The sequence below is a fragment of the Heterocephalus glaber genome, unplaced genomic scaffold, assembly GCF_053883595.1.
Source record: "Heterocephalus glaber isolate CG9 unplaced genomic scaffold, H.glaber_assembly_v1.0 deba00001547, whole genome shotgun sequence".
Taxonomy (NCBI): domain Eukaryota; kingdom Metazoa; phylum Chordata; class Mammalia; order Rodentia; family Bathyergidae; genus Heterocephalus; species Heterocephalus glaber.
In genome coordinates this window covers 10,410,309-10,424,232 of record NW_028258340.1, presented here as the reverse complement: position 1 = coordinate 10,424,232, position 13,924 = coordinate 10,410,309, and the positions used below count along the sequence as shown (strand labels likewise).

Genomic DNA, 13,924 nt, shown 5'->3' with positions numbered 1-13,924 from the left:
TAAAAATAGGAAATATCAATTTTGGAAATAATTGTAGGGCTTTCATTGTGTCATTATGCACAATGAAAACATTTCTCCCACTGTTTCCCAGTCAGCTATTTAATAAGAATTTTCTCTCATATGCAGGATCTAAGGGGGGAAGATGACAGGAAAGTAAAAGGGGAACTATTAGGGGAAGGGAAAGGGAGGGGAGGAGAGTTTGCTAGGGAGGGTTGATACATCAAAGCACAATTAATATGCACTGATTTTTAGAACAGAAAGGATAACCAGCTGGAGTCTATATCAAGGCAGGATGAGGACAAAGGGGAGAATGAATGACAGGACCCTATGAAAATTATGACTTCCTTTTACCTTTGGCTTTCATGACACTGTAGGGATCCAGTGGTGAGCTGTAACTACTCTGATTGTCTTCAAGTAACCCTGGCTTATTTATGGGTAAGCAACATCATTAGAGTGGTATGTGGAGCTTTATTACCAAACCCTGACATCTTAATGCCAGAAATGTGCCTGATGTCTTTGATGTCAACTTGAGACAAACCAGACACATTCTGGCTTGGATGAAAGCCAGTTCTGCCCTGATCACCAGGTAGTCCCCTTCCCTCTTACCCAAGTCTTGTTGCTGCCCTTGACCATACTTTTGTCAGTAAGTATTCCCAGTAAATTACACTCTGTGTAATCTTGAATCAGTCAACTTCTTTCTTTGGTCTCATGGCAACTAGAGGCCTGTTCTCATACACCAATACTAGATTTTGCAAAAAAAAAAAAAAAAAAGACACATTCGTCATGTTCCAATATTTTAGAAATAACTCAAGTTCTTCTATGGGCATCAAGCTTGCTGTGTGACTATCTCCTCAATATTACTTATTCAGTCTTGTTTGTTTGTTTGTTTATTTGTTTTTAGTATTTTTTCCTTCAATCCCACAGACTCTGCATCAGGCCTCTGTGGGACCATAAAAGTCTTTGCTTATTATGTTTTTTGTTTTGTTTTGTTTGGGCCTTGAGGATGTTTTAATTAATTCCTAAACTAGTGTCTGTCTATCTTATATCCAAAGAAAACCTTCCAAAGACTAATAGAAAATAGAGCTTGGAAAGGATTTACTTAGGCGAAACATCCTTTTCATGCCTCCTACACACCAGTCCTTCAAAATAATCATTGAACCCTGCATGAAAGTCTCCAGTACTGGGCACTCTTTACATACTGAGCCATCATGTTCTATTTTTATGTGGTCTGACTGTTCTGACCAGGACTTTGCACAATCTGACTGAGAGCTCTCTTAAATCAAGTTGAAATTTGTCTTGCTATGAGTCTTCTCAATGTTCTCTTTTTTAGTATTTTTATAAAATCATGGATTTTAATATATTTGAAGGATTCAATTCAGCACAGTTATCCTTCTTATTGAGGCTCAAATTACCCAATAGCTATTCAGTGTGATTTGTGTCCACATTGGCTCATCTTAACCCAATTCTTTTCATCTTTGATAACTCACTTGCTTTTTAGTGTGATAAGATCATCCAGGCTCATCTTGTATATTTCTTTACTGGGGCCAAGAACTAGCTATTACTCCAAGAAGCCCTCATTCATGTTCAATTACTTTCAAAGTCATATTTGAGAGCAATTATCTTTTATGAATGATATACTTTTGTGGTTTTACAATAGTACTACTTTTGATAGAAAATACTAAAAGAATATGTGTGCATGTATATATGCATTTTTTTTTGGTACCGGGGATCGAACAGAGGACCTTGGGCTTACGAGGCAGGTGCCGGAACCACTGAGCTAAATCCCCGGCCCTGTTAAGTGTTTCTTTAAAAACCTAATATTGGCTATTAAGCATCCAGGGAAACCTGGTATGTGTGGGAAACTTTAAATTTGGGTAATGTGGAATTTGTAAAAGCTGTTTTGCTGCCATTGTTGGCAGAGGCCTAAGATTGTCTGCAAAGTTGCCGGAATCTACTGGAAGGCAAGCAAAACTTCATATATATAATGGAAATGAAAAGTGATCAAAATGAGCCTGAAAGTATTTTTAACTTGTCAACCTTTCATTTGTAGCACATATAATAAAGCTCTTCAAATGTTTAAAGCTGAAGCTTTAAATTGCAGAAGAGCTATAGAAAGCCTACATTACTGTTAATGTGCCTGTAGTCCAGCTCTACTTATAGGGTTGTCATTGTTACCTGTGAAAAGGATTTATTTTTTAAATCTTTAGTACCTTTGTGCTTTCTCTATGTTTATAGCAACTTTAAACATGAGGTAGAAACCAATGTCATTGCCAAAATAATGTGAACTAATCTTCTAAAGTGTCTTTAATATCTTTTTCCCCACAAATGTATCCAATGTGAAAACAGCCTAAAAACTGCTTAACTTTGATCTCCAGCTCCTTGGATTCCACATCATCTACAGCTCCTCTGGCTAAAAGAGGACCTAGTGGTATTTTTCTCTCAAGCTTTGTCATGTTCCTTTTTGCCTGTATTCTTTTACTTTGTGTCCTTTGTTTGCAGCCCAGTGAATTAACTGTAGGAGTTTATCAGACATCTAGCATTCATTTACATATAAAATAGCAAAAATTCCTCCAATCACTTTCTCAAAGTGTGGTCACCAAAGCAACAACATAAACAGCTCTGGGAAGCTTGTTAGAAATGCAAATTATCAAGCCTTAACCCAGACCTAGTAAACGTGAAACACAACAGTGTTTTAGCAAGCCCTTCTGGTGATTCTGAAGCATGTTCATGTTTCATTGCTTTAAACATGCACATGCAAGGGCTGGGAGTCATAGTTCAGTAGAAGAGAACTTGCCTAGTACGAGTGAGCACTAAAAGAGACCAAAAAGAAATCACATATCACTTGTATAACTAATAAATGAAATGCATATTAAGTGAACAAAACAAATTTCCTCAACCATTTAACATTGATTGCAAATTTAATCAAATGCTTTTAAATATTTAATCACAAGCCTACAACTTCAGATTTCCCTGAATGCTCCAAACATTTTACAGAGGAAAAAATACACATAAAATATCACATTGATTAAAGAGTTGATTAATATTTTTACAACAAAAGAGGGTTATGCTATTAATATGATAGATTTAATTTTGTTTTTTATCCTTAAACCTTTAATTCCTGCTATTGTGTAGTCCTGGAATTTAAACTTCTATACATTGCTGGGTTATCAGGAATTTTAGAAGAGCATACTTTTATATATTCTCAGGGTTTACATAATGTTACTAGGCTGGAAAGAAAAATAATATCATGTCAGGAAACCAAGGATGCAGGTTAAGTTGATTGCTGACCACTTGATTCTGGTTGGTTAGTGAGAACTCCTTGCTAAGGTCAGAGTGACTTAAACTCAAGCTGCTGTCCACTAGGCTGATCACATAGTTTTCACTTTTTGTCATGGGATCTATACTGGTTTCTAATTGCTGCTTTCGGAAATTACCATAAACTTAGTGACTTAACATAAGTTTATTATGTTACTGCTCTGGCATTCAGAATTCTAGAATGGTCCACAGGGCTGTGTACCTTCTGAAGGCTCCAGGGGAAATCCAATTCCTCACCCCTTACAGCTTCCAGAAACTTTGGCTCTAGGCCAGCTTTCTCTATCTTCAAACCCAGCATCACAGCATCTTCTCTTGTTTCTAACATCTTGCCTCTCTCTCATAAAGACTGTTGTGATTATATTGGGTCTGCCCCAGCAGAATATTCCCATCTCAAGATCCTTAATTTAATCATATCTGCAAAATTCCTTTTGCTTAAAATGGTAGCATACTCACAGCTTCTAGGAATTAAGATGTAGATAATTTGGGGGGGGGATTATTCTGTCTACTACTCTATCTTTATTCCTGTTGATACAGAAAATAATACCAGAGATGAAATATGAAATATTATATCTCCCAATCTGTTAACTGTATGATACGCCAAGCTCTTATTCTCTAGAAATCAAAGAATGAGTTCTAGGAAGAATGGAGGTTAAGAGTAGGAAGATATTTATTGATAGGAAAGCTCAGGGGCAGGAGGGGTCCTGAGCCGGGGACCCCACTTTACAGAGGAGTTCTATAGGGTGAAATCCATGTGGGTACAATGTGGGCCACAGCGATGAACATCCAATAAGGTTACAAGTATAGTCACATAGGTAATGGTGGTCTAATTGGGAAACAAGTCACTTAACAAGCGTGGATGGAAAGAACAAAGATTCTCCTAGGAAGTGGTGGGTCCAGAGGTCTCTGGTCACCCACCAGGGTGATCAATGTCTGTCTCGACTTCATTGGGCCCAGTGTTTGTTCTTTGAGGAAGTATGTAAGTCTGGTAATCTTGTCTTTATCTTGAGGCCTGGTTTTTAGCTGATGTGTCTTCAGTCGCAGCTGTGGCATGTTTCACCTTTGTCCTGACCCTCTTGAGGACCTAGCCCTATCTGACTGCCTATAATATCTCTACCTAACTCATCTGTCTATAATACTGTCTTTATGTAAATTTTAACTTTTTTAAAAAATCTAGAAGATGAGGTGTTCTTTTACTTCTATTAGTTTGTTTTTAATCTCTGCAGTACATGATTCACTATATCCTATAATACACTAACCTGGTCTGGTTTTAATTGTGAAAAACACCTTTCTTATTGGCATTGAGTTATCATTAGAGTCATCAAAGGATTTCTTTCTCAGAGAAACAGGAAAATGAATCCAAAATTTTAGGTTTCTGTTTTTGGGACAGTTAACTAAGTTATTATTTTGGAATAAATGGTTGCACCATCTTTTAAATTGGAAATTGTATGATAATTGGTGCTGGTTAACTTCTGGACTCCTCTTCTGTACTGCTTTTATATAATAAATGCACAAATGCTGATGGTGCCTGTTCATTTATGGTACCATTTCTACTATTTTTACAACTATTTGACTTACAAATTATGCTAATTCATTATGGTTTATGCAGATTAAAAATAACATATCTGAATCTGGGAGGCTTAGGCAGGAGGACTGCAAGTTCAAGCCTCATCTAGGCAATTTAACTACTTAAAAAGACCCTGCACAATATTAAAAAAAAATAGGGCCGGGGATTTAGCTCAGTGGTTTCACCGCCTGCTCAAGTGCAAGGACCAGAGTTCGATCCCCGGTACCAAAAAAAAACAAACAACAAAATTAAAAAATAAAAAAGGGTTGGGGATGTAGCTCAGTACAAAGGTCCTGGTTTCAGTCCCCAGCATCACAAAAGTAAATATACAAATATTTAGATATACATATCCATACTTTTTTTTTTTGGTACCGGGGATCGAACTCAGGTCCATTGCACTTGCACAGCAGGCAGTGAAACTACTGAGCTAAATCCTCGGCCCAACATATCTGTACTTTATGGACAGAAATATACTTAACAAAAATCCCACAAAATATATATCCATAGCTAAAGTTATATATAAATATTTTTCTGCATATTTTAATAAATAAATTTAAATGTATATAACATTCACCTTTGATATTTTATTTTTACTTTTGTACATTTTCTTTATGTTAACTTTGCTTATAAGTATCACAGGCTTTTACAAAAAAGAATTTGTCACATAAAATGATGAGAATTTGTCTCACATAATAATATTTATTATTATAATCACAAGTTAAAAAAGGAGAACACTTTTAAGTTGACTTCTGCTCTTGTTAACAGTGTCCCTGACATGTTTTGTTTAAGGTAAGGTCTCACTATGTAGCCCAGGCTGTCCTTGAACTTGCAGCAATCCTCCTGCCTCAGCCTCCTGAGTTCTGGGATTATAAGCATGAACTCCATGCCTGGCTATCCCTGCCATTTTTAAAAGCACTTTTGCTGTCCGGCAACAATGGGATATTACAGACTTATTCTGATTTTATCCTGCCCAAGGACATGGAATTGACTATCTTTTACTGATTTCTGTTTTTTATTCTCTCTTTTTTTAAATATAGGACAATATTAGAGACCACAATCTGTGCAGTAGGGATGTTGAGTGAGGAAAACTACTGCTACTGTGCCCTTATGGGATTGTTCTTGATAGTGATTGACCTGAAAAAAAATAACCCTTATTTTATAAGTGTATGGGATCTCAGTATAACATATGTTGCTATGTTTCTTTTTTTTTTTTTTTGCTAGGTTTCTTCCCTCATGTTTCGTTTCTTTTCTAATAAAAGAAGGAATAGAAGAATACAAAGGGTCCTGCAGGGATTCTTGCAGACATAATGGATCATTAGCTAGAACTATAACTTCCTGAGAGATAGAGCACCATGCTGTAATCACAAAATTCTAATTCTGGGTTCCGCATGATCATGAAGAGAATATCTCAGAGGACAGTACTCCTTGTATCCTGCGTAAGGGACTACACTGTGTATTCATTTCTGTTTGCTTTTTTGTCAGTGCTGGGATGGAACCTAGGGCCTCTTACATGCTGTGCAAATGCTCTACCACTGAGCTCCAGCTCCAGCCCTCTCTACTTGTTTTTCATCTTTATACTCCTTTATGCTGAACCCAAACTTGTCAAGTACATGTTTGCACAGTCATCAACTTATTCAGGCCTCTCTGAACTGACAGAGCAGCTGGAAGAGCACCTCAGGTCTGACAGAATAAATTAATTTTGCTCTCTGAAGGATGGGTCATACTATAATCACAAAATTCCACTTTTGGTGTCTTTGTGATAATGGCACAGAATTTCCTGGGGTATGTTCTTCTTCTTGGACTACAAATGTCACATAGAGCCTGTGTGTTCCAGCTGCCCGGACAAATCCCAAGGTTCTTTTCCTCTTGCCTTTTACCATTGATGTCATCAATCTAAATATTTTTCTTGGGGTGGGGGATTTAGCTCAGTGGTGCTGCCACCTGCCTCGAAAGCTCAAGGTCCTGAGTTCGATCCCCAGTACGAAAAAAAAAAAAAAACTCAAATATTTTTCTTGCCAGCCTCTGTTCCTCTTTTATCACAGGAGCAATTTCTAGGCCTGTCAGGTGGTGTTCCAGATTGGAGGGTCTGCTCCACATAGTGAAACTTGTTGGAGAAACAGAAAGGAAAGAATGACCTTCTCTTACTTTTCTTATAATGTGAGATTTCAGCAACTATTCAGATTTTGTTCCTCTACAATGATCCAAATGTGCGATCCAGTAGCAAAGTAACTGACTCTCTCTCCTCCTTCTGTTTTCTAGGATGATGGTTCCAAGCCTATTCCTCATATCAGAATAATGAGGAAATTTATACAGTGACATGGGACTGTGGATATAGCCTAATATTAAAGCATGTGCTTAGCATGCAGGCATCCCTGAGTTTGATACTCTGTATGCGTGCCTGCACCCCACCACCACCGACACACACACACACAGATCCTGGATCCCATCACCATAGCTTCTGATTTAACTTTCCGAAGGGCAGAATATGGTATTAGGGTATTGTAAAGCTCCATAGGTGAAGACAACCCCTGTTCTAGGGGGTGCTGGGCAACCTCAATAAAGTCAACCATGTGCTCTCCCATGAATTTCACCATAGAAGTTCCTCAGATACCTAACTTGACATTGTAAACAGAGCAAGTGATTTTGACTGCTTTGCTTCAGGACTTCTGTGTTCAAAAGAGGGAATCATAAACAAGAGCCCTTTTTAATCTTCTTGAAAGATAGATATGACTACTCTAATTGCTCCCCAGCATTTTCTTCTTTCAACCTCATCATTCCTCAATCTCTTATACTTTGTTCTAATTATTTCTAGGCTTCAGAGGCTTCTTCACCTGTGAGGTTAAATCAGTGTTTATATTTGATATACAATAGATCTAGCCAAAGTCAACAATGCATTAAAAAGTTCATAACGGGCCAGGGATTTAGCTAGTGGTTACACCACCTACCTTGCTAATGCAAGGACCCAAATTCAATCCCTGATACCAAAAAAAAAAAAAAAGTTCATGAAAAGCCTAAAAGATTGGTAGCTTGTGGTTCTAGCTCCCCAAAATAACTTGATGGACTACAATAAAAGTCAAATCTGCTTTTTACCTGTGATATTCCAGAAAGTCAACTGCAATGTTAATCCATATATTTTATCTTACCTGTACATACTTTAGGAAGCCATGCATGTTTAAAGAAGTCTGAAGTATGAAAGTATCACATGTGTTATGGTTTAGATCTAAAATGGTCCCCTTCCTGTTAGGAGGTGGGATCTGGTCAGAAGGCAGCTCCTCCCTTGGCTCTCTACTTCTAGACTGCCATGAGGTGAGTGGCTTTCCTCCACCAGACCTTTACACCATGCCCTTCTTGCCTTTAAAGCCAGCCAACTATGGACTAAAAGTATGAGCCAAAGTAAACCCCTACTCTTTTAAGTTGCAGGTGTCTGGTATTTTTTCCCAGTGACAAGGAAAGTGACTAAGATGATATATAAGGTCACACTCCCCTGCCTTTCTTTCTCAAAGAAGTTTTAGGTATCATAAAATTAACTAATTCTTTTTAAATATGGAATTGATAGCTAGTTATGATTATAAACCTTACTGGGATATTTACCTCCATCTAAGTTACTTTCACGTGATTTAGTTAGATGCCTGTATTTTTATACAGACATTCCTCATTTAATGATCAAGTTATGTTCTTGCAACTAGGTTGTTAAATGAATTAGTCACTAAGTGAGGAATTTTATATAGTATGTACATTACAATACTCAGAAAAAAGAAATGGTCAAGGAAACTTCAACTTGATGATTTTGTTTTTATTTGCCTAACTCTTACATGCAATACTGTAATGTGTGTGAGACTGCAATATTAATTATGCCCCTAAGTAGTTTGTAAGCAGTACAGGCAGTAAAGAGTTAACCCCACAATTGGCTTGTTTATAAAAGTGAATCTGGCTGAAACCTATGTGCTGAGGTCAGAGTAACTCGCACCCAAATTCCATTCTCACAACTAAAATCTTCTTACTAGAAGGACACTGTTCTAATTACAACCATATAGTTTGCCAATTCTGTTCCTAATTTGAAAATGCTTTGTATTAGTTTCCATAGAAACTGCACAACTGTGCATCCTCACACATAGTCCTGCCCTTGTACATAGCTCACCTTTATCCCAGTTGATTAACAATAAAAATCAGTGGCTTGGACTGGCCAGCACCTTTGTCAGTTGCACTGGCATTGGTCATCCTGGAACCCCACTCTCTCTTAGTTCTGTCTTTTAGTTGTTTTTTTTTCAGGCCTGTATCATACACTGGGCAGGAGACTACAGCCTACTGCAGAGGTTTCCGGTAACATTTCAGGGGTCCTCAGTATAATAGAATCTAAAACTAGAGCACTATAAAATATAACAAAGTACTGTATAAACAAAGTGTACTGTACAAAAAATATATTAAAGCTCTATAAACAAGATGTACAGAACTGTACAAAAAATAAAAATAAAAAGATGGGTCCAAGCAGTGGGCTTTAAGTTCAAACAGTTGTTAAACAGGTAGGTTGTTAAATGAGGAATATGTGTAGTATGGTACATCAGAACTGTGAAGGAGATTTGTACCAAGATCCTGAAAAGGGGAAAACCAGGTGTAAAATTCTTTTAACATAGCAGTCTATGCTTTAGGTTAGTAGTTCTTTGGAAGATCATCTAAATCCCTTAAGGAACTTAGTAACCATACAATGGCCCAGGCCTAATTATATCTAAAATCTAGGATTTTGTGTAGTTTATTAATACTTCTCTTAGCTCTGATACACACCAAACTATGGGAACCATTGTTGCAAGGCATCAGATAGACTGGGATAGCTGATTATGCTCATGAAGGAGCCCTTAAAGGAAAGTGGTAAATTATTCCTTTCACAGAAGATTTGAGATGACTTCTTCCTTCAATTGACCTAGAAATCACTCCCTGTCATTGTAGCTATCATCTCAGAAGCTTTGTTTACTTGATTTTTTTGTGTGATTAGGATTCTAAGAAAAAAATGGATGGTATTTTTAAAAATATGGTTTAGCCTCCATTCCTTCTTGATTAGGAGTTTCAAATTTCAATATATAAGTGAATTACCTGGAGATCCTGTTAAAATGCAGATTCTGCTTCAGTAAATCTGGATGGAGCCCGCTGTATTTCTTTTGCAGGTGATGCTGATATTGCTTAGAGGAACAACGGCTAGCTTTGGTTCTCAGCCTTAGCTGCAAATCAGAATCTCCTGGGAAATTTTTTAAAGCACTAATCTTTACATCCATGATTTAGTCACTTTCCCACCATTAATATAAAATTCCTAGCACTCACAACTTAAAGGAGAGGTTTATGTTTGGTCACAGTTTAAAATCCCATGATTGGCTGGCTCCAAGGCAGAAACCACATGGTGAAGGGCCTGGTGTCAAGAAATGCAAAAGGGCAAGATGGTGGTACTTTGGTTCAGGCTGTGAAGCGAAGGGGATCTGGAAGGAAGTGGGTTCTGTGTCAAAAGAACTCCAGCACAAGTGCATGTCCTGATTCCCTGGTGTAAATAACTCATATAATCAAGGTCGACGCTGGCTGAGGTAAATAACTTATATAACCAAGGTCTTCTTGCACATGGTCACTATTGTGTAGTTTGGTATAAATTTAGACTGCCAAGAGGCCTTGTGAGAGACTAGGCTACCAAGTTCTGCTGTGAGAATGCACAGGCTAGGGGCCTGAGGACTGCCTTGCACCCACAAAAGAATTTTGGGGGACATTTTAGGTCTAAACAATAACAGTCTTACTCCTTGAGATTTTGATATTTCTGACATAATTAATAACATATGGCCTAGACATCAAGAGTTTTAAAAACTCTCCAAGTGACTTCCATGTGCAGCAAGATTGGTGAACTCCTTGTCTTAGTTCACTACCAAAAGTTAACCAGCATTATCTGTTTTTCCAGAGAAACTATAAAATGAGTCTTTAATTCACCTTGCCTCGCTATATCATACGGTGTGTTAAAATTCAAAGCAGTGCAAATCTTCAGTTCCCCCTGATTATTAAGAATAATATATGAGGGCAGGCGCGGGCTGCTGCAGGCACTCTGCCCGCGCCCCGCGCCCCCGCCTGGCTCCAGGCCCAGGCCCCACTGGCCTGGGCCCCTAGCGCGCACGCCGCCCATCGCTCCTTCCTGCTTCTCTCTCGGGCATTACTGGAGGCGCTGGCTTCGCTGACTCCGGGCATGGGGCGCGGGAAGTGGCCTCGACCCCGTCGCTCAGTGAGGCCGCGGCTGTGCATCGCTGGAGGGGCGCGAGTGTCCCGGACGTCCCTGCTCCGCCTCGCCGGGTCCGAAGAGCTGAAGGGGCCAGGTAAAACGGAACTGCACGGGAAGCCCATAGAAGTTGAACACTCGGTCCCCAAAACGCAAAGGATTCGGAAACTTCAGATAGGAAATTCCCGCCACTCTTACAGTGGGAGGTGCTGGACAGTTTACTAGTCCAGTATGGAGTGGTGAAGACCTGTGAGCAAGTGAACACTGACTCGGAAACTTCGGTTGTAAATGTCACCTACTCCAGTAAGGACTGAGCTAGACATTTAATCTGATATTAAGAGTTACCTAAATTCCAATCAAAATACCAAAAGCATTCCTCACAGAACTAGAGAACACAATCTTAAAATTCACGTGGAACCAGAATAGCAAAAACAATCCTGGCCAACAAGAGCAAAGCAGGAGGCATCACAATCCCAGATTGGAAGTTACTTTAGAAAGCTGTAGTGATAAAAACAGCAGGGCACTGGCACAAAACCAGATGTGTGGGTCAGTGGAACAGAACAGAGGGAGCAGAAACAGCCCCAGGCACATTCAGCCATCAGATCTTTGGCAAAGGGGACAAAAACATAAACCAGAGGAAAGAAGCCTCTTCATAAATGGTGCTGGGAAAACTGGTTGTCCACAGTCAGAAGACTGAGTCTAGGCCCGTACTTCTCACCTTGTGCTAAACTAAAATAAAAATGGATCAAAGATCTAAATATTGAAAGAATGTACTGGAAGATAAAATATGTAAAACTCTTAAAAACACAGGTGTAGTCAAGGACTTTCTGAACAGAATGCCAATTACACAGGAAATAATGTTGAAAAATCAACAAATAGGATCATATAAAATTAAAAAGTTTTGTACAGCAAAGGAAATAACCAACAGAGTGAAGAGACAACCTTATACAATGGGAAAAAATTTTTGCCAGCTATTCCTTAGACAGAGGACTAATATCTAGAATATATAAAGAAAAATATAAATATATTAAAATACATAAAAATATATAAAAAATTACTCCCCCAATAAAAGACCTAGTCAAAAAATGGGCACCTGAAATGAACAAATACTTCTCAGAGGAAATACAAATGGCTAATAATTACATGAAAAAATGTTCAACATCTCTAGCCATTAGAGAAATGCAAATTGAAACAACACTGAGATTTCATCTTCAGAAAAAAAATAGCTATCATCAAGAAATGAAATAATAACAAATTCTAGTGAGGCTGTGGGGGAAAAGGAACTTTCCATATGGCTGATGGGAATGTAAACTAGTACAACTACTATGGAAATCAGTATAGAGATTCCTCAAAACACTAAAAATAGAAATTATATTTGACCAAGCTATTCTCCTTCTAGTTATATTCTTGAAAGAGATGAAGACATCATATTACAGTGATACATGCATACCCAAGTTTATAGCAGCCAATTTATAATAGCTAAACCTTGGGAGAGGCCTATATGTCCATCAACAGATCAATGGATAAAGAAAGTGTCTTTATACGCAGTGGAGTACAGTACTACTTTGCCATAAAGAAGGATAAACTTGAGACATTAGTAAGAAAATGGATGTACCTTGAGACCATAATGTTAAGTGAAATAAATCAGACACACAGACTTAAATATTGCCTGGTTCCTTTAAAGGAGAAACCCAAAATATAAATAAAGAGCAAGATAAAAGATAATAGGAAATAGGGAGATCTTTTGCAAAAGGGAAGGGGACCAACAGATGGAGAGGGAGGGGAAGGGAGAGGAGGGGGTGAAAAAAAGAACTAAGATGTGCTGTGTGCATGTACCAACTCCCCACAAAGAATGTGATCATTATAGTCTGCAAACATGTACTAATAAAAAATAACACCAACTGAAAAAAAAAGAATAATATATGAAATTTCATAAAGACCAGTTGATTTGTTTCAAGGATTATTCTTTATAATTCTGCCCTTTGCAAACTTTTTTTGTGTTAAAAATGTGCTTTCTTTTATTTAATGACTGTAAAAACATGTTACCTATTTGCTTGTTTCTCATGTCCTCAATATGCTAACAAGGAGTTGGGATTCTTATGGTTTTGGAAATTTTGCTGATTCATAACTGAAAATCTGGGAACTATGGGTATAAGAAATCTATAAGAATTTGAAAAGAAAATCTGAGAATCTCAGAATTACTCTTATAGGAATATGGTGTTCAGTCTTCGTACCTCTAATCTCTGGGGGCAAGGAGTCTTTTGAGTGAGCTATGAATTTTATAAGCTCCAGAGCTCATTGTTGGCTATGTCAGGTCAGGTCCACTAACAAGCCAATTCCAGGATGGAATGACAAGTGCAAGAGGTGTATAAGGGAAACACCTTTGAAGAATAAAGGAAGGAGCAGGAGGGAGACTAGAGCTGGGCTACTCCTGCCTGACACAGAACCCCAAGGGAGTTGGGAAGGGAGTCTTCAAACTGAGTACAGTTCTGACCACCTGGAAGGAGGGTGGGTAATGGAGAAACCCAGATCACAGTACAGTTCTGAGACTGTCTTAGCCAGACCAGGCCAATGAGGAATCCAGAGCAGAGACTGCCTAAAAGAGAAGTCCCAAGACAGGCAGGTGTGGCCTAGCTCTAGTTTCTCTGTCACGCTTGGTCATTGGTCATTGAGGTCATGGGTCATTGGGATGAGAACACCCCAGGGGAAGTGTGGCATAGCAGGGATGCTGCAGTGGATCTGGAAAGCACAGTGCTGCTGGCAGGAGGCTGTCAGCCAATACCTCTCCTCCCAGCATGTTCTGTCACGGA

At 38.5% G+C, this 13,924-nt stretch overlaps 1 protein-coding gene across 1 annotated transcript in view; it reads left to right on the top strand.

Annotated features, from left to right (window-relative positions):
* The window catches only part of Otc (ornithine transcarbamylase), a 66,678-nt gene that overhangs the window by 36,595 nt on the left and 16,159 nt on the right, over positions 1-13,924 (top strand). The window lies entirely within an intron of this gene.